This window comes from Ahaetulla prasina, chromosome 3, assembly GCF_028640845.1.
Source record: "Ahaetulla prasina isolate Xishuangbanna chromosome 3, ASM2864084v1, whole genome shotgun sequence".
NCBI lineage: Eukaryota > Metazoa > Chordata > Lepidosauria > Squamata > Colubridae > Ahaetulla > Ahaetulla prasina.
This window is the reverse complement of record NC_080541.1, coordinates 179,346,951-179,368,050: the sequence shown is the minus strand read 5'-3', so window position 1 is coordinate 179,368,050 and position 21,100 is coordinate 179,346,951. Positions and strand designations below refer to the sequence as shown.

The 21,100-nt window shown below is 40.8% G+C and overlaps 1 long non-coding RNA gene across 1 annotated transcript; it reads right to left on the bottom strand.

The window, feature by feature from the left end:
• Nucleotides 1-12,407: 12,407 nt before the first annotated feature.
• On the bottom strand, nt 12,408-16,296 carry LOC131194755 (uncharacterized). Its single transcript, XR_009154299.1, has 3 exons — nt 16,177-16,296; nt 14,428-14,485; nt 12,408-12,523 (listed from the first exon to the last, which is right to left on the bottom strand). It is a non-coding gene; the product is annotated as an uncharacterized LOC131194755 (long non-coding RNA).
• Nucleotides 16,297-21,100: the final 4,804 nt, after the last annotated feature.

The following is a 21,100-nucleotide window of genomic DNA, read 5'->3' as shown; positions in this document are numbered from 1 at the left end:
TCTATCTATCTATCACCATGATGGCGAACCTATGGCACGCGTGCTGGAAGTAGCATGGAGAGCCATCTCTCTGGGCATGCCGGCCATCTCCTGTTGCTCTTCCGGGTTCTGGCGCGCACATGTGCACCACCCAGCTAGTCTTTGCGCACTTGGAAGTGCTGGAAACCAGAAGAACACTTCCCGGCATGCATGTGGGCACTGGGAAGTTGAGCTTCTAGTTTCTTGCAGGTGCATGCACGCTGGCCAGCTAGTCTTTGTGTGCGCATGCGTGCCAGAAACCAGAAGATCAGGTGACCAGCGTGCTTGCTGGAAACTCGAAGCTCAGCTTCCCGGTACACCAAGGAACTACTCTTCTGGTTTCTGGCACTCCTGCGAGTGTGTGCCAGGGAGCTGCTCTTCCAGTTTACAGTGCTCCCCCACGCGCACTCAGTGCCGAAAAGGTTCCCTGGCACTGGTCTATCATCTGTCTAGCATACTGCCCATGTCCCACAGGTGACTCTAGGCATGCTTTCATAGTCTGGTAAGAATTGGCTCTGATAGTGGCTAGTAACCATGTTTTTTGATAGCCTTGTTTCAGTGGGAAATCTGAACCGGTTTACTACTGGTTCACTGGCTATGAATGCACACTGCGCACGCGCATGTGCAGTGTGCCCCATGCACCAAATGCAAGGTGCGTGCATGCAGTGCACGCCAAAAGGAGGCATGGGGTAAGTAGAACAGCGCACGGGGGGGGTGATCAGTTGCGGCGCGCAAACTTTTTTTTTACTTTTAAAAGCATTTTTTTACAACCTATTCAGCCAAATAGATTGTAAAAAAATGCTTTAAAAGTAAAAAAAAAGGCTCTGACAATCGTGCAGCTCAGCTGTGATCATCAGAGCCTTTTTTTTTTACCTTTTAAAAGCATTTTTTTACAACCTTTTGTAAGCATTTTTTTAAAAGCATTTTTTAAAAGAAGCAGCAAGCGGGGAAGCAGGCGACCAGGCGATTGGGCGTGCATGGGTGGGGGGGCAGAGATTTTTGCTACCGGTTCTCCGAACCACCCACTGCCATCACTACCGGATCAGCCAATCCAGTCCGAACCGGAAGCATTTCACCCCTGCCTTGTTTCCTTTTATCACTGATCATTCCAAGCCAGGGGTGGGTTCTACTTACCTTTACTACCAGTTCGCAGTGGGATCTCGGGCACGCACTTGCTTCTGTGCATGCCCAGAAGCTTCCTGATGACGTCGGGGTCGGTGACCGGAGCCTACCCCCAGTTTTACTACCGTTCACAAGAACCAGTCCAAACCAGGGCGAACCCACCACTGTTCCAAGTATAACTGTCTTTTCCAGTGAATTTGATCACATCACATGGCTGAAATAACTAAGACGGAATTTTGTACTTTTGTCTTCCAGGAATATGTCTGGATTTATATGCTCCAATACTTGTTTGTTTGCTTTATGGTTTTTTTTTTTTTTTGACAGCTTTGCTGTTCAAGAAACGCCTGACAGCTTAAATGAATAGATTTTCCTCCTGTCTAGTTTTTTCATGGTCCAGCTTTCACAATTGTAGATAGCTATGGGAAACACGATAGTGCAAACTAATGTGCATTTAATTGCTGGCCTGACATCCTTGCTTTTTCCTGCTCATCATTGTGGTGTGACCCACCATGATTGAATATTTTATTTCTGGACTACATTTACTGCTTTGATCAGTACATGATTCTAGGAAAATGAAATCTTGCATGCATTTGGTCTCTTCACCATCAGTTGTTATTTTGACATTTCCATTCCTCACAGTGATCATGAGCTTGGCCTTTTTGATGTTTGGAAGAGACCAAATTTCTCACTTCTGTCTTTAATCCTTTGAATCAAATATTTCAGGCCTGTTTTGGTTTGTGTCATCAGCATGTTGAAAATTGTTGATGTTCCTTCTTCCATTCTTTGATCTGATTTTTGATTCCTCAAGTTTTTCATAAGCACAGGTTGAAAAAGATGAAAGATTGCAACCTTGCTGCACTCTTTTCCCTATCTTGTATTTCCAATCAAATAAGCTAGTCCTGCAAACTTCTGTTCAACTTTTGCGGAGGATCCTTTCAATCTACTCTGGTAGATGTAAGCATAGATATACCGTAGATATCAGAAGTCCATCTGAATGCATCTAACCACAGGAAACTACAGATGTCCTCAGTATGGCTTGCTCTCTGTATACTGAATTATGGAGGACGTAAGAATAACAGTAACCTTTACATGATAATATATTTCCCACCCGCTTTTTGGAAAAGTTGCATGTTTAGTGTAACAGATTTCTGCATAATTAGAATTACATTCTATCCACACAGGAAACTTTGAGAAATAATACCACATGATAAGTGTGATATGTCACACGGTTTATTTTTAACTCTATTGGGTGATAACATTTCTCTGTCATTTAGCTATTTATGTCCCTAAAAAGAAAATGTAGCAATGGTCAGATGGAAAGGATTGACATACAAGGGGGATGTACAGACAAAACAAGAGTCACACTGGTTAGGAAGCAGCATGTGGCATGACCCTGTCATGTGTTCAGAGGATACCTCAGAGAAATTTATTTTGGAAGGTTTTTATGACCACATGGAGCTGGTTGGTTTTTTTAAATTGTGTCCTGATTAGTACAAAAGTTCTTGAACCAGTTAATTAGATGGGATAACGTCACAAGTGGTTTTCAAAGCAAGGTTCTTTATGTGATGTACTTAAAAGGAACCCAAAGTACAATTCCCTGTTCTTTTTGAGATATTGCTATATAGCAATTAGCAATTATATAGAAGCTTTGAATCTTATTGCAGTTATCTTTACTTGAGCCAGAAGTGAGATAGTGTATTTTATCATTATTCTTGTCCATTGCTCCAGAATCAGATATGTCTCTACAGTTGTCCCAATGAGCTGTGATGCTTCTTGGGTTCCAGGTATAGAACCAGGCTGTCTGTTTTTCTGGGTGGAAATTTCTCTCTGCAAGCAAAATATTGAGCTAATTGGAACTTCTGATCTGACCATGTTAAGTTTACCTGCACTGATCACAATGTGCAATCTTCTCTGGTTCCAAGCCAGTACAGTGAAGGGAAACTCTAAAATGTCCACAATCTAGAAAAATATTCGACAATCTAGAACCCTCCAGATGTTTGTTGTTACAGTCAGATTTCAAGGGCTGATAGGGAATTTGGGGAGTTGGATATCAGATTTGAGAAAGGCAAATGTTAGATTTTCAGAAACCACTGTCAGCATGCACTGCTATCTCGCTATCTGATCATAGTTCCTGAAGGAACCCTTCTTTCCAATGCTAATATTATCCTTACCATTTCTATGTTGGGAGGTATTTTGGAATGGGATTTGCCCTTTTAGGCTTGAAAAGATAAAATATTTTCTCTATGCTTCACGCCCAGCTCCTAGTTGCTGAATATTATATGTAGATGGACCATACAATATGGAATTATCCTGTGGAGGGAAAAGAGTGAAGAAGCAGAAATCTATTTCCTGTAGACTGGGTTAAACATGTCTGGGATGGGTAAGCCTATTGCCTAAGCTGAAGTCTGGAACTACTTTCTGCCAAGAACAATAATTTTAAAACATATTGGTTTAGCTCTAAGGAACACCATTTCCAAACCCAGCATTTTCCTGTTTTCTGGATATTTATATGATTTGTCCTATTATTGAAATTTTCACAGAATACTGAATGATTTTGCACAAAGTGCAGTGGTAAAGCAAAGGATGAACTGGAAAGTGAGTGAAAATGAAATGGTCCTGGGCTTTTAACAATAGATTAAACTGCTGAAATGAGAAACTAACGTATTTGTGGATCGGAGGTAACCAGTTTTGACTTCTTAATAAAAGTAGATCAACTTTTTTATTAAAAACAACAGAGCAGAGATCACAAACATTTTTACAACCTTTGGCTCTCACATCACTCACTGCAAAGATTCAGGTGCTAGCAGTTATTCAGTTGTCTTAAGCCCTATCCCTGCTTCATTTAACAATAGCATACATAACCCAATTAATTTCCCCCTTTCACCTCAATGGCATTGCTTTTATCCCATCCCTATCCCATGAGCGAAACTAAGCAAAAGTTACCATTACTGATAGCTGTAGTAGTATAAAAGTCGTGTTTTATTATTTTGTAAAAATTTGCTATCCATTATCTTGCAGGAATTGGTTATGGTTGTATGAATTGCGTATGGCTAGTCTAGTGAAAAGAAGGACCAGGGGTGACATGATAGCAGTGTTCCAATATCTGAGGGGCTGCCCCAAAGAAGAGGGGATTGACCGATTTACCAAAGCACCAAAAGGCGGGACAAGAAACAACAGATGGAAGCTAATCAAAGAGAGATCCAACCTTGAACTATCTCCAACGGTCATAACAAGTCCTCTACATCATTTTTAGTGTGAAATCAGATGATTTGAGTGGAAGAAATATTGGTCAACTGGAAGTACCATCAGAGAACTTCTGTTGTCTTAGGTCTGGCTAAGTTGTCAGCTTACAGTAACCATTGCAATAGACTGCAAATTAGTAAATTTGGAAGGAAGGGAGGGAGGGAGGGAAGGAGGGAGGGAGGAGGGAAGGAAGGAAGTCCTCAGTTAATGAGTGTCTATCCAGTGATTGATCAACTTATGATAGCTCTGAAAAAGTAAATATATAATTTCTTGAACATACAGTATAGTACAATAACTTGAACTTGCTGGTAGTAAAATCACATTATATCATATTTAACAGCTGGTGATCTGCTTAATGACCATAGCGGGACTGATATTGTAAGTCAGGCATGTCATGCCTGTCCTAATTGCAATCATTAAGTGAGGACTGCCTGTATTCTATTTTCCTTTGGGACCACCATGTTACCTACCCAACAGCCTTAAAGAGTTCTTAAATCATTTTCATCTTGTGATGAAAAAAAGATCTGAGCAAATGGTAAATTTAAGCAGGGGTAGTTTGCTTTTTACTCTCTTCCTCCTTATTCATTTTATTTGTCTTATCATGCCTCTGGTGGCTCAACAGGCTAATGCAGCCTGTTATTAACAGCAACTGCTTGCAATATTGCAGGTTCAAGTCCCACCAGGCCCAAGGTTGACTCAGCCTTCCATCCTTTATAAGGTAGGTAAAATGAGGACCCAGATTGTTGGGGGGCAATAAGTTGACTTTGTATATAGTATAGAAATGGATGAAGACTATTGCCTGACATAGTGTAAGCCGCCCTGAGTCTTCGGAGAAGGGCGGGATATAAATGCAAATAATAATAATAATAATAATGCCTTGTAGATTAAAAAAAACTTAAAGTAGGGACTTTTCAATATTATTTTCATGGAAAGCCTTAAATAAATAAATAAATTACATGGACACAAATTATATTTAAGACCTTTCAAACATCATTTAGGGAAAAGAAAAGCCGCATTTCAGTTCTTCATTGAGGCAGCATGTTTGTTCCATTCCGGGGCCATTCGTAAACAAATAGTATCAAATTAAGAATAATAATTTCACTCTCTTGAGCATAGAGGTCCTTTCTTTTGATTCCTGCAAAGATCACCAATTGCCCCCATGACCCAAAGAAGCAGTGAAAGACTATGCAAATGAGCCCAAGACTGTCTGCAGCTCACACTAGCCCTGCACATTAACTATTGCTCAAATTTCAGGCTGGTGACCTCATCCCAGCTGTTCAATAAAAGGGCAGAAAAGACTTGCAGGGTGGGGTGCTGAACTCAAGGCTAAAGTTGGCTCGAGGATAGATTGTTGTTCCCTTTCAATAAATTAAAAGTAACATGGTCCAAACTAACATGGTCTGATAAGTATTCTTTTTATATCCTGGGTATTTACTATGTTAATTGGCAATGAGCTTCTAAAAGTAGCAGTCATGTTATGTCTTTTCACCCCATATTGAAAACAGATGCTTGCAAAAGCTGAGCTACAGCAACAGCTATGGATACAGAGTATATTGGCTACAATGGGCTCAGAATTCGGGACCTCACAAGCTATTGTTTCAATCTCTTTCACTTTCTAAGCATGCTCTCATCCCAACTAGCAAAAAGGGTCCTTTATCAGGATGGGGAGCCTGAAACTGAAACCAACAAAGAAGCTATAGGCTATTGTTTTCACTGGATTATGGCTTTACTTTCTATATATTTTCATGGCCATGTTTGCAGTCATTTGAATATTTTTCTTTTTAATCATGTTCTTGTACAAACTGTTGTCACAAGGATTGCCGTCCAAGGGCAGGCAGAGTTGTTAAACGGTGAATGAATAATAGCTTACTTTCCTTGGAGAAGTCCCATACAGTTGAAGGCATCCAGAACAGACTGGAATATTCTGGCTGCAGTCTGAAAGATGCCACTGTGTTTGCCCTGCCCAGCCATGGCGCTGGGAGGAGAGAAGGCCAGACCCTGACAGAGTACAGATGGCAAGTACAAACCTCTTTGTTTGCGCATAAACAAACAGTTTGGGAAACCAAGGAAAACAGGCCTTCTTTGTTCAGAGCAGTGTTTCTCAATCACAGCAATTGTGAGATGGGTGGACTTCAACTGCCAGAATTCCCTAGTTCAGGGGTCTCCAACCTTGGTCCCTTTAAGACTTGTGGACTTCAACTTCCAGAGTCCCTCAGTCAGCAAAGCTGGCTGAGGAACTCTGGGAATTGAAGTCTTAAAGGAACCAAGGTTGGAGACCCCTACCCTAGTTCACCTATCTCACCTTTGTTCAGACTGACAAACAGTGGTTTAGCTTCTTATCAGATCCACAAGGGGCTCTGTGTAGGAGAGTTTTCTTCTCATTCCTTCTATCCCAACAGCTGTCTTATAACGTTTATAGTTTGAAAAGATATACAGTCATAAAAAATCCTTGCAAGAAGAAAATGAATAGAAGAGATGCAATGATAAGGAAAACTTGAGCTGTACAGTTAAGATTTTGAGAGCAAATTAGGAAGCCCCATTAAAAATGTCTGTCAATGTATTGCCAATCATAAAATACTAATTTACCGGGAAGCAAACTGGTGATAGTGGTTTCTTCCTCTCCATCCTCAGCACATAGGATGCTCCCTACATTTTGATTAACAAGGGAATTTTAGAGTTATAGTCCTAGAACAGGGGTCTCTAACCTTGGTCCCTTTAAGACTTTTGGACTCCAACTCCTAGAGTTCCTCAGCCAGCTTTGCTGGCTGAGGGACTCCGGGAGTTGAAGTCCACAAGTCTTAAAGGGACCAAGGTTGGAGACACCTGTCCTAGAATACCGGCAGGAGGTTAGGAAAAGCTAATGTAGCCAGGTTAGGAAAAGCTAATGTAGACATTGGCTGAGTTTACACATCACACTAAGCCATGGTTTGTTTTAACTATTGTTTAAATTTATCACGCTTTTAATCCCCAGACTAGATCCATCAAAATATGAAGTCAAAGATATCAAAAGCTATGAAGACATTCAGAGAATGCACCAATAATGAATATCTCAATTGTCATTTTGAACAGTCATCCAAAAAGGCAATTAAAATTATTCCAGTATCAATCTGTGGCTTGAAGTCAGACTGAAATGGGTCAAGATCAGTTTTCTGGAACATCAAGACTTCTTTATTAAGAGAGAGATATTTTTAATTGGTGCCCTAAATGTATCAGATCTTTGCATTTGGGGGGCTGCATATCTCATCCTATTACCTTACCTGGTTTATCATTGCTTGACAGTACAGCTCAATGAGTACAGCTTCCCCAACACTAAGAAACCTGATGGCAGAAAGCCTTATTGAACTTCTCTTTTTATATTTTAGTTCGTTAACAAAATCCAACTAAACCGGTTGTCATGAAAAAGATGACAGTTCTTCCTTGGACTCCATGTGCTTTGACCCCATCTTAGAACTTCAGCCATAGAAAGTTGGTAAGGAGAGCAAGTCACTTAGCAACCAGGCTAGGCTTTCTTGTACTATAAATATCCTAGGGCGACCCTGCAGACAACTTCTGCTTTTTGGAGGGAACCAATAAGTCATCAGTCATGATCTAACCATTATTGAGGTTTCCCTTAGACAATTTCTTGGAGAGCACACAATTGTGCCATACTAACTGGTATCCCCTGACATGTAGTCATGTTTCTCTTTTCATACATTTCCACCTTTCTGCATTCTGACTAGACCAGCCTTAATGACAGGTCTGCAGTGTTTAATTAATGAATCAATTTAGTGAATCAGTTGGGAAAAATCTCTTTATTAATCAAGCAGCAGCAGATGGAAAGCAGTACTTTAAAATAATACAGGATCTTAACAAAAAAAATGAAAAATAGCTGCAAACTTAAAAAGTAATTTGTCTTTTTCTTCTAAATATTAGCCTGAGATGTTCCTCAATCAAATATCTTCTGTGAGCTTTTTCTACTCGCACTTGCCCATAATCCCCAAGGAGCATTCTGGTTTAGGTAACAGGAGAGACAAGGCGGACTGGGAATTCTGGAAGTTGTAATCCCAACACATCTGGGAAGCAACAGGTTGGGGCAGGTTACACACAAAATATGTTTTCAACCTTAGGAGATGCTCAGGGTGGCTTACAAAATTGGAAAACATTTAAACCAGGGGCGAAATATAAAAATGTTTGCTACTAGTTCTATGGGCGTGGCTTGGTGGGCGTGGCTTGGTGGTCATGTGACCGTGTGGGTGTGGCCAACTTGACGTCACTCACTGTTAGAGCCAGGAGCTGCACATTTTGAAACATATTCTGCCCTTCTGAGGCCCCCAACGCTTTGAGTTTCCCTCCGCCACCCAAGCGAATATCGGAGCTTTCTCTTACAGAAGCAGAATCCGGACACAGAAATGGAAAAACAGGGGGGGAACGGGGAGGAGAAGGTGTAAGAAGACATTTCCTTGGATTGCTGATGTTTGGTGATCTAAGGAAACATCTTCCAGCTTTTCAAGATCAACTTTAAGAAGCCGAGAGCAAAAGTAGTGGCAGCGGGGGTGACAGGGGCGTGTGTGTGTGTGTGCCCCTCTGCAAGGACTTGGAGGCAGACACCACCCTTCTTAGGAAAAGAGGAGGCGGCGAAGCCCTGGCTGTCACCTGGGAGAGGAGGACCCAGGAGGGACACACACACACACACCCCTGTCGCCCCTGCTGCCACTACTTTTGCTGTCGGCTTCTCGGAGCTCTTAAAGTCGATCTTGAGGAGTTGGAAGACGTTTCCTTAGATGCTCCGAACAATGAGTTTGGCAGCATGGAAGGCAGAGAAGCATGGCAGGGCTGCAGGCCGTGGACCAGTTTAGGGGCGTGGTCAGCTAGCAATTGCTACTGGTATGGCGAACCATCCCCAATCTCTGCTACCATTCTCCCGATCTGATCCGAACCGGTAGCATTTCACCCCTGACTTAAATCATAACTAATTAATCATTCATACTGAATTTAAATTAAAAATGAAACCATTTAAAAATGAACAGCAATCTAGCAATTGTTACTTAAACTCCAAGCATCCAGGGGGAAAAAAATCCTGCCTTTCTAAAAGCTAATAATGTGGAGGTCATATAAACACTGGGATGAGGAAACTGTTTCACAAGGCCAAAGCTGCCAGTTCAATAAGCATGTTTTTGGTTTCTTGGTCCTGACATTCCGGAGGCATCCAAAGTATCTCTTATGTTGAAAGCCCAGGATGGACAAACTGTGGTTAAAGATGACTCATGGATCACAAGGACCCAAGGCATAAAGGATTTAATAAGCAGCAGCATCTTGAATCTACTCTGGGAGCAAAGCTATTGCCCAGTGAAGTTGCCACAACATAGGGGTTTCTCTGCAACAACTGCTATCATACATAGCGAGCAAGCAATTGTATTTTGCACCAGCTGTAGCTTCTGAGTTATCTTCAATCTGTAATCATATTTCAAGGTAATGAAGACAGAAGTAACCGTCATCAAGGCCCCTGCTCCAAAAAGGACTGCAACCAATAAATCAGATTAAAAACCTGCCTGGATAGAGTTTTCACCTGTTAATGAAGCCGAATCCAAGAGTATCCCACAGTCTCACAGATATGCACTATCAGAGCTGAAGTAGGAGTCCCCAAAGAACCAGATGGTTTCTAAAAGGTCCCTTCCAGCCAGAGGTGGGTTTCAGCAGGTTCTGATCAGTTCTAGAGAATCGGTAGTGGAAATTTTGAATAATTTGGATAACCCGCATTAAAAATTCTGACTGGCCCCGCCCCCATCTATTCTCTGCCTCCGAATTCCCAGCTGATTGGGAGGAAATGGGGATTTTGCAATATCCTTTCCTGGATTGGGGAGGGAATGGAGATTTTACAGTATTCTTCCCCTGCCACCCCCCCCAAGCCCCCCCCCAAGCCATGCCATGCCCACCAAGCCACACACGGTAGTAAAAAAATTGGAAACCCATCACTGTTTCCAGCCCTATGATTCTATGATAAATGAAAACTATATCTTGCTAGGACTTTGTTCCAGCCTGTTTGGTCCTTCACAATCTTCAAACACTGGGCAGGCATTTCTGCTGCAATCTCTGTATGGTCTGGGGTAAACAAATACAACTGGATAGGAACCTCCTATTGAACCAATGGATGAACCGGCTCCAGCTTCAGATAGTTATTGGACAGCTGTGAGGAAAAAGGTGAGCCATGCACCACCCCATAAATGAGTGGCTAGGAGACAGAGGCTTAATCACTTATTTTTGAGTGATCAGGAAAGAGCAGAACTGCTGTAAAATATTTTTGGCCTGGCTCATTACCTGATTTGCTCTCTTTCCTTCCTAACATCATAATGACTAAATTAATCTCAGCATATAATCAAAGGGTAGTGTTCCAGTTAAAATGGCAAACATAACTACCGTATTTTTCGGAGTATAAGACGCGCCTTAGTTTTTGGGGAGGAAAATAAGAAAAAAGCTGATTGGCAGGTGAATTGGCCTCCTGGAATACCCCCAATCAGCTGTTCCCAGAGGTGAATTTTAGCAATAGGTTCCTTGGTTGTGAACTCTGTGCCTTGCCTTTTTTTTTTTTTTTCTGCCACTGAAACTTCTGAAACTTTGTTTCAGAAAAAACTTTTTTCTGCCTGTGAAAGCCTCCAAAACAGCTTCAGAAAAAAAGCCTCTGAAGCTCTGTTTGGGAGCTTTTTTTCTGAAGCTCTGTCTGGGAGTTTCTTTTCTGAAGCTCCATTTCTGATGCTTTTTTCAGTCTCTGAAACCTCTGTTTGAGAAGCTGGGCGAGGCGACATTTGGAGTATAAGACGCACCCAGATTTTCACCCTCTTTTTGGGGGGAAAAAGGTGTGTCTTATATTCTGAAAAATATGGTACTTGCACACATGTGTTTGCAATCGTGCTAGATTGGATCCCAAGACACTGTCTTCAAGAACTGGACTGATATATCAATAGCTCAGCTGCAGTGCAAGTTACCCCTTTCTGCAACTGATCATAGCTGCAACTATTAGAGTTCTGGCAGAGTTTGGGGGATTGAATTCTTTTCCCTCATCCTAACTTCCATGGTTCAGGAAAGGATACTTTCAGAACTCTGCAGTTTTCCTCAGCAGGAGGTAGACAATCATTTAAATATGAGCCAGCAGTCACAAAAAAGCCAATGCACTCCTAGGCTGCATTAATAGAGGGATATAATCAAGGTAATGAGAAGGGAATACTGCTTTATACTGCACTGGTGAGAAGACCATGCTTGGAATACTGAGTATAGTTCTGGATACCACGATACAAAACAAAAAAATGCTGAGACATAGAAAAGAGTCCAGTGGAAAGCAAAAAAGATGATTAGGAGTCTGCAGGATAATTCATATGATGAATGGTTGAGGGAGGTATGTCTAGCTTATCGAAGAGAAGGTTTAGGGAGGACATGATAGTTATCTTCCAGTACATGAAGGGCAGTCTCACAGAAGAGGGGGTTGATTTATTCTCCAAAGCACCTGAGGACAAGACAAGAATCAATGAATGGAAGCTCATTAAAGAGAGATCCAGCCTGGAACTGAGAAATTTCCTGACATTCAGCACAATCAATGGAATAGCTTCCTCCCAGAGTTATGGTGCTTTATCACTAGAGGTTTTCAAGAAAACTATGGACAGCAATTTTATTTCTTTATTTTATTTTATTTATTTTGTCACACAGTATATATGAGCGTAAGCATGAAATAACTATACAGTATATAAGTATATATATAAGTATGAGTATGTAATAACTAAATTAATTGAATATAAAGAAAGGAAACAATAGGACAGGGAACGGTAGGCACGTTTGTGTTCTTATGCACGCCCCTTATAGACCTCTTAGGAATGGGGTGAGGTCAATAGTAGACAGTTTTTGGTTGAAGATCTGGAGATTTTGGGAAGAGACCACAGAGTCAGGTAGTGTATTCCAGGCATTAACAACTCTGTTACTGAAGTCATATTTTCTGCAATCAAGATTGGAGCAGTTAACATTAAGCTTAAATCTATTGTGTGCTTGTGTATTGTTGCAATTGAAGCTGAAGTAGTCTTTGACAGGAAGGACATTGTAATAGATGATTCTATGAGTTAAACTCAAGTCATGTCGAAGACGGCGTAGTTCTAAGTTTTCTAAACCCAGGATTTCAAGTCTGGTGGCATAAGATATTTTGTTATATTCAGAGGAGTGGAGAACTCTTCTTGTAAAATATTTCTGGACACGTTCAATTGTATTGATGTCAGAAATGTGGTATGGGTTCCAGACAATCGAGCTGTATTCAAGAATTGGTCTACCAAATGTTTTATATGCTCTGGTTAGTAGTGTAATGTTTTTGGAGAAGAAGCTACGCAAGATTAGGTTTACAACTCTTAAAGCTTTTTTGTCCAGAACCATACAGAATCTCCTGCCTTGGACAGTAGAAGACCTCCAAAATCCCTTCCCACTCTATGATTCTAACTGGCAGGGTTTGGGGGAAAGGTGGTTTCAGAACTGTGCAGCTTTCCTTAACAGGAGGCTGAAAAGAACAAAAATTGAATCAAAAAGCTCCTGGCAGCTTTTTCCTAGCCAGCAAGGAGGATGCCAAGTGCCCAGCTGCTTGGGTTCTTCTTGATTTATTTCACTTCCATCTCTTTTGTGTGGAGTAAAAGGATTTTCATGGCTGTAGGAACTGGGGAGACACAGTGTAAACAGTGATTTTTGCCCTGGTTCTCTGTCATCAGAAATGAAGACAACTGGGGGTTATTCTCAAATTTCTTCTGAGGAAATAGGGTGTGAAAACAATGATGTGGAAGTTGCCTATGTTACACCCTGGTGCACATCAGGAATTTTTCTTTTTCTTCAAAAGGTTTTGACCATTTTTTTAAAAAAAAATATTATTATAATCAAGTATTTAATGCCTCCAACCAGTCACTTAGATTTATGGGCCTTAACCGCATCGTTTTACACTGGGTTCCCTAAGTAAGAACAAATATTCATTCTTTCAAGTATCCTTACAATTAAAAAAAAGTATTTCGTGCCATGAGATTGACCATGTGTAGGAGGACCTGTTTGATCAATGGCTTTACTTCCCTCCTTCCCCTCCATTTTTCCTTGCTGGTTAATGCAGAGCTGAGCATGACTCAGCACTGCGCTATTTTTGGAATGGTCCAGACATCCTTTCGCAGCACCAGTGAAAGCCTCTGCTTCACTCCTCTCTCTGTCAGGCAAGAGTAAGGAAATCTCAATGGTGTCATTGTTTTGCATCCGCAAACATTGGCTCACCAGTAGAACTGACTCACTGTTAAAGGAGGATGTATAATTTTACAATACATGTTTGTGAATTCACTAAGACAGGTGCATAAGCAAGCAACTGGAAGGCTGCCAGATACGTTAGGCAAGAGTGAAAGACAAGTTCCATAATGAGGTTTTCTTACAGATTATATTTATTACACTGATTTGTTTATAAAAGTTTCATCTGAGAATCAGAGACTTATGAGTAAATGTTTTTGACTCCAAAATGGACTGAAGTAGTTGAAACATATATTGAATTGCTGGATTTGCCAGACTTTGGCAGGTTAGTGCCAAAAAGGTTCATCAGGTTTTCTGCAAATATTTCACCCTGTCTCCCAGCAAGGCTTCCTCAATGCAATGGTTTAGAAATGGGGTTGCCTTGTAGTATTTGTAGTCTTCAGGGGGTTGGTTGGTGGAAAGTGTGGAATAATTGGTTAGAAATATCCTGGCTGTTAGATAAAGGAGGAAGGGATATCTGATTTAATTACTGCCACCTAGGTAAATCAGAATGCCAGTTTTGTATACTGGTGAAGACACTGGACTAGAAACCATGAAACCATGTGTTCTAGTCCTGCCTTAGGAGTAAAGTCCATAGTCCATAGAGCCTGCTAGGTGACCCTGACCCAGTCATTCTCTCTTAACCCTAGGAAGGAGGCAATGGCAAACCACTTCTGCAATCTTGCCAAGAAAACTACAGGAACTTGTCCAGGCAGTTGCTAGGAGTCAACACTGACTTGAAAGCACACATACACACACAACACAGTAAAACAATCGAAACTTACTGACCTCTGTAGATATCTCTCCTCAAATTGAGGAAGTCTCTGTTTGTTCCCTGTGAACAGGTCTAAATGAAAAGATGTTGTATGTCAACTCTGAAATAATAGTTTAAATTTTGAACTCATCTTGGTATCTTGATTTTTTTTAAAATTACTGTAAAACAGCTTGTTTCAACTTGTGACTTCTGCTTGAAAATATGCCAAGGCAAATCAGGGAAAACACACCTCAAGTTGACAAATAAGTTTGAAAACCACTTTCACTTTCATGCAATCATTCAAATCAGTTGATTTTAATTGAATATTTAAATCAATAATTTAGTAAGAGCTTAACTTAACTCAGATTGCTAAATCAATTTGAGTGGAGTGCCACAGGGTTAGGGTGCTAGTGCAGTTCCACATTTTTATAAATGATACGGATGAGGGAATCTAGGGAATGCTTACAAAATTTACAGAAATTACGAAGCTAGGAAGGATGGCTGATATTTGAGAGGAGACATTAAAAAAAAATCTAAGAGACCAAAGGCAAAGATGTGCTGGCATTGCACCAGATTCGAGGTGTTTGTTAACATTGGAGGTTACAATGATCATCTTGGTCCTTAGTTAAAAAGCTCTAATGATAATATGGGATTTTGGCTGCCCTACTTCCCAAGAAGTAACTGATGATGGTTTCATCAACAACTGATAATCTGGGAAACTGCATTGCTGGGATATTGCTAAAACCACCTTTGATGCCTTCTCTGAGATTTATAATTACCTGACATCTAATCTCTGGAAAGAAATTGTCTTCACCAAATCTCCTCAACATCTGAGAAAGATCCATATCACTACAGTGTCTGTCAAGAGAACCCAGGCCATTATCTAAAATATCCTGCGCATGACAAATTAGTGATTTTTTTTTAATCTCTTTACCCAACAGTCATACATAATTACAGGCCAGTCTCCATTTCTTGGAAAGTTATGGAAGAAGAAAGCTGTATTTCAAAAATCTTGGATGAGACTATTATCTGATCTCTTTTTGTTGAGTTTCAATATTAGGTCTCTTTCAATAGAGACTGCATTTATAATCCTTGTCCTGTGAGCTTTCTCACTAATGTTTGTGACCATTAATCCTGGCACAATTTTGGACCAAATGCAAGTATTAGAAATTGGAGGCACTGTTTTGCAGTGGTTCTGCCTCTTTCTGCCTCCATCAGCTGGAATTGATGGAGGAAGAGAGGTTGAATCTTTGAACACTTATGTGAGGGCTCAGCCCTACTCTAGACCAAACAGAGACTTTGTAGAAATCTCGATATGCTGCCTCAAGGCTTTGAGGAACTAGAGGGTAGTCCTTGATTTATGACCACAGTTGAGGAGCCCAAAATTTCTGTTGCTAAGGCAAGACAGCTAAATGAGTTTTGTTCCATGTTATGACCTTTCTTGACATAGTTGTTAAGGGAATCACTGCAATTGTTAAGTTAGTAACAAGTTTGTTAAGTGCATCTGACTTCCCTAGTGACTTTGCTTGTCAAAGTTGCAAAGATGATCACATGACCCTGGGACACTGCAATCGTCATAAATACATACCAGCTGCTAAGCATCCAAATTTTGATCTCATGACCACGGGAATTCTGCAATGGTCATAAGTATGAAAAATAGTCATAAATCACTGTTTTCAATGACATTGTAACTTCAAATGGTCACTAAATGAATGGTTGTAAGTCAAGGACTACCCGTATATGGGATAAAACAGATGGTCAAATTCCTGCAAAGATGGCCTTACCATTGATTCAGAAATCTGGTTCAATGGATGCTTCAGTTCCTCTAAATGGGATTATACCTCACCCAAATTTGCTGGAAGACAGTCTGGGAATTCTCCTGTACTCACAGCTCCTGGTGGAAGTTCTGGCCAGAAAAGTCTTTTGCCTAGTTTGGCAGTGCAGTACTTGTATCATTCCCTGTACCAGAAGCTATGGAAAGCAATTGACTACTGCAATTTATTTCATGTGGGGCAACCCTGCAAAAAAAACAAAAAAACAAAAACAAATTACAGTTGGCATAGAATGAAGTTACAGTACCTACCTGCAGATTGGCATTAATTCATACAGCAGAAAAACTGTACTTTTGTCAACTGCTTTAGTTGCCAATAGTTTTCCAGGACCAGTTTAAGATGTCGGTGACTACTTTATGATTTAAGTCCTTGTAATCTTTGGGACCATCTTCTCCATGCAGAATCTGCCCACCCTATATCATCTAGCAGAGAAAGACAGTATCAGATTGCCCAAGTTGGAACTTGGAAAACGACATTCTTAGTTGCAGCGCCCTCTCTCTGGAACAACACCTCCCTCCACACCTTGCTTTAAAAAAAAAAAGATAATGTTAATATTTTTTCAGAGGGCATTTGGCATCAGAGGGCCTTTGTGCTAGTAGCAAACATTTTTATTAATCATAATGATCCTAGCTAGCTAGCTAGCTAGATAGGCAGGCAGGCAGGCAGATAGATTTTTTATTGGCCAAGTGTGATTGGACACACAAGGAATTTGTCTTGGTGCATATGTTCTCAGTGTACATAAAAGAAAAGATACTTTCTTTTCTCTTATAATGATTCTATTACAGTTTTATTGACTGTGAATTGTTTTATAGTAAGTTTCATGCATTTTATGCTGACTGGAGTTATTATAGCAAGCAGTATACAAATGTAAATAAATACCGTGGTTAGAATCACTACAGAATCTACCTTCAGCTCTGTAATGGAAGAAAGGCCAGTCATGTCAAACAAATGTGATGAATATTTCATAAAGTGGATTAGTTCTGGAATGATTACTGGTAAACAAATAATGCAGGAGCTACATATAGATTTCAATCACATTTTATTCATTGTTTGCTTTGTAAAACATTTTCTCTTGCTACTGACTGACATTATTCAGTTCAAGACAGATTTACTATTGCACCATGAAAGTTAGAAGTACATTCTGTACTTATATCCAAAAGATTTTCCTGTCATCTGGATTGCCTTTGGGAAATGTGGTGATGCCTAAAAATGCCTGCTTATTAAAACATTAAAAATATTCAATGGCCAAGTATTTGGCAGTGAAAATCTTAACAAAACAGATACAGGCTTGAATTGTCCAACAGTAATTATTGTCAGGTTCCTGCTATTCTGAATACTCTTAACTTGCAATAAATCCTACTGAATTAAATGGGATTTTCTTCAGAACAGAAGCATGTAAGATTGCACTAACAGTATTGCTGTCAACCCTTTCTCATTTTTTATGCCAAGAATTTCAATACCATTAGAGAAGTTTCTTCAAGTCTTTTCCTGTAAGATCCTCTCTTGAGTTGAGTTCTCTTTTGCATGCTGCAAAATAAAAATGAAGTCCCACTAATTAGCAAGACCTGGCTTTTGAAAATAAAGACTCCTTCAGTTGGATCCTGATTGCTGGCAACTTCACAGATACATCCGAGGAATTTTGCTGGAGCAATATGGATGAGGGTGTGTTTTGGAGGTTTTTTTACTTCTTCCCAATAAATCCTGCAGCCCAGTAAATTCCTGGATGGTCTTCTGTTCAAATACTTGCCACTAACCCTTATTAGCTTCTAAGCCCAGATAAGATCAGTTAGCTGCTAGTGCTTATTGAAACACACCTCTGGATTTATTGGTTTGTTTAAACAAGCTGATAAGAAAGAGGGGGATAGATAAATGGCCAGGGGTGTAGGTGAAGCAAACTAAGAACTAAGAATGATCAGGAAGTCAATGTCCATTTCCCACTCATTGCCTCTATTAGATGGTTGCTCTATTGAGACAAGGAGGTGCAGTCCTGATTGCCCCAGGAGACTCTCTGTATGACTGGCTCAGCAAAATGCCATTCTCGAAACAATAGAGAGAAGCAATTGAAGAAAACCAAGAATGTCAAAATAAACACAATCAAGCGGAGAGAATGGCAGTCTTGGGAGCTGATGGGCTGATGAGGCAATGTCCCAGTGAGAGCATGGGTTCTCGGGTTTTGCATGGCTGCCTTTTATACTACAAACAAAGCTACCATAGGGATAATGTAGAGGTCACCAAGGCAAATCCCTGAGCATCAGCTCATTAGAACAGTGTATCTCAACCTCAGCAACTTCAAGATGTGTGGACTCCAACTCCCAGAATTCCCCAGTCACTGCATTAGAACGTTGGATTGAATTCCTGTCTCTAGATGTGCACTGTGGGTGGGGCAATAATGCCAAGGACAGACTAATCAATCTATCCTTCAGGCTCTGCTCTCACTTCTTTTTGAAAGAAACAAGAAGCCAGTAAGTTCAGCTTGCTCTAGCAAAGGCCTCTCTGCACAGCAAGTCCTCTGTGGTTGGAAGATGTTCACAATCCTGATTTTAGGCACGGCATTCATCAGGATAAGATGAGTGATGCTGTGACTATCACAAGTTGCCAGATTCACTGTGGCTTTTTAATGACAAGGGGAGAATATTCTGCATATGCTTAGATAACTTTCTTCTTGTCTGTTTTTCTCTGGCTGGATTTGCACAACATATAAGATCAGCTTGCAGTGTGGTTGGGAGGTTTGTGGTTCAATATGTTATGGAAACAGAGCCATTGTTTTAGTATATTTTATCAACCAGGTCATTATACCAAGCTGTAATAGGTTTGATTTGCTAAGTAAGCCCATGGCTTAGCAGAATTTTGGCTCAATTAGGCTCAAGAGATAGGTATATATTAAGAAAGATCTACCAGATGGAGGTGGTGAACAATGCTGTCGTACCCTAGAACAAGAACATTCCTAAAATAGTCTCCTACTTAGAAGTCTCTTATTGCTAGGAAATATGAAACAAAAGCTATCCCAGTTAGGTTTAAACAGTCAACAAATTCTGTATATTTATTTGTAAAGATATAATGGCAGCATGGTCCGTCCCTCCTTGTTGGTGTCACTGGAAATTGCCCTCCCACAAGGTTGGTGCAGACCGACCAGTATCAGGCTCAGGTGATAAACTGATTGCTCAATTTCTGTCACAACCAATGGATCAACAACCCTATACAATGTCATGGCAGGACACTTAAATGGCATTTGTTGATCTGAAAAGCAGATCCTGCACCTGCACACTAGGAAAAAGAATTTATAAAAATAAAATATGTGATGGAAAAACTGCAGAGGAATACAACCAAAATATTTTGGCAATGTGAAGTTTGGAAAAACAACCGAAAATGACAACATAGAAGAGATTAATCTACATAGAATAAATTAAAAGCTATTTCTCAATATTGAAATGCTTGGCCAAAAACGTATTTCATTCTGAAAATATCTTTGGTGACTCAGCTGTAAATCTGAAATAAAGTCTTATTAGTAATTTTCTTCTTGATCAAATTGTGTTGTTATGCTGTATTTCTTATAGATAACAACAAGAAACAAAACCAAAAACCAGCAAGAGGTAATAGTATCTTTATTAGAAATGATCTTTTTTATCCTTCATCAATATCCTCAGTTTTCCCTAGGAGCCATCTCCAGTACTTTGAGGCTTGTCAAAGCCCATTCAGTCAATGGCCCACAGTGGAGGTTTAGCTTTTAACTCAATTGCAACCCCATAGCCACCTCCATTGGGCTCATCATATTTAGAAAAGTCTGCGTGCAAATAGTCCAATATATTGTATTGCTTGAGAAAAATGACCCGATTCATTTTCCCACATTCAGAAACTGATTGGACTGATGGTTGATTTATTTCCATATTAGCAATTAGCAGGCCAGGATTGTGTTGTTGCAGCAGTCTTATTGTCTCCGAAGCTTTGCTTCTGCTCCTCCATCTCCTGCTTTAAGGAACTCCTCGTGAATTCCTGTTCCTTGAGTAAGTTCACATGATTCTTCTTGTTCTTAGAATAGAAGTAGGCAACTTCCGATAGTCACGGCTAACTTGAAATATTCTGAGGCAAGAGTGACTGTGACCGAGGCAAAGATGCAAAGCCTTTTGCATGTGGATAGAACCAGATTTTCCTCTTTTTTCAGTGGAGGATAATTTACAGATTTTGTTTTCCTTTACAAAAATACGATGTGGAATTTGTATATGTTTCTACCTTAGAATTTGTATATGTTTCTACCTTATACTGCAAAAAGTATAAGGGAGAAACAGGCTCAAGCTTAATCCCTCCAAGACGGAGTGGCTGTGGATGCCGGCACCCCGATTCAGTCAGCTGCAGCCGCGGCTGACTGTTGGAGGCGAGTTATTGGCCCCAAAGGATAGGGTGCGCAACTTAGGTGTCCTCCTGGATGAACGACTGTCGTTTGAAGATCATTTGACGGCCGTCTCCAGGGGGGCCTTCCACCAGGTTCGCCTGGTTCAGCAGTTGCGCCCCTTCCTTGATCGGGATGCCTTGTGCACGGTCACTCATGCGCTCGTTACCTCTCGCCTGGATTATTGTAATGCTCTCTACATGGGGCTCCCCTTGAAGTGCACTCGGAGGCTTCAGTTAGTCCAGAATGCAGCTGCGCGGGTGATAGAGGGAGCTCCGCGTAGCTCCCATATAACACCGCTCCTGCGCAGACTGCACTGGCTGCCTGTGGCCTTTCGAGTGCGCTTTAAGGTGTTGGTTACGACCTTTAAGGCGCCCCATGGCTTAGGGCCTGGGTACTTACGGGACCGCCTGCTGTTACCACATGCCTCCCACCGACCCGTACGCTCTCACAGAGAGGGACTTCTCAGGGTGCCGTCCGCCAAGCAATGTC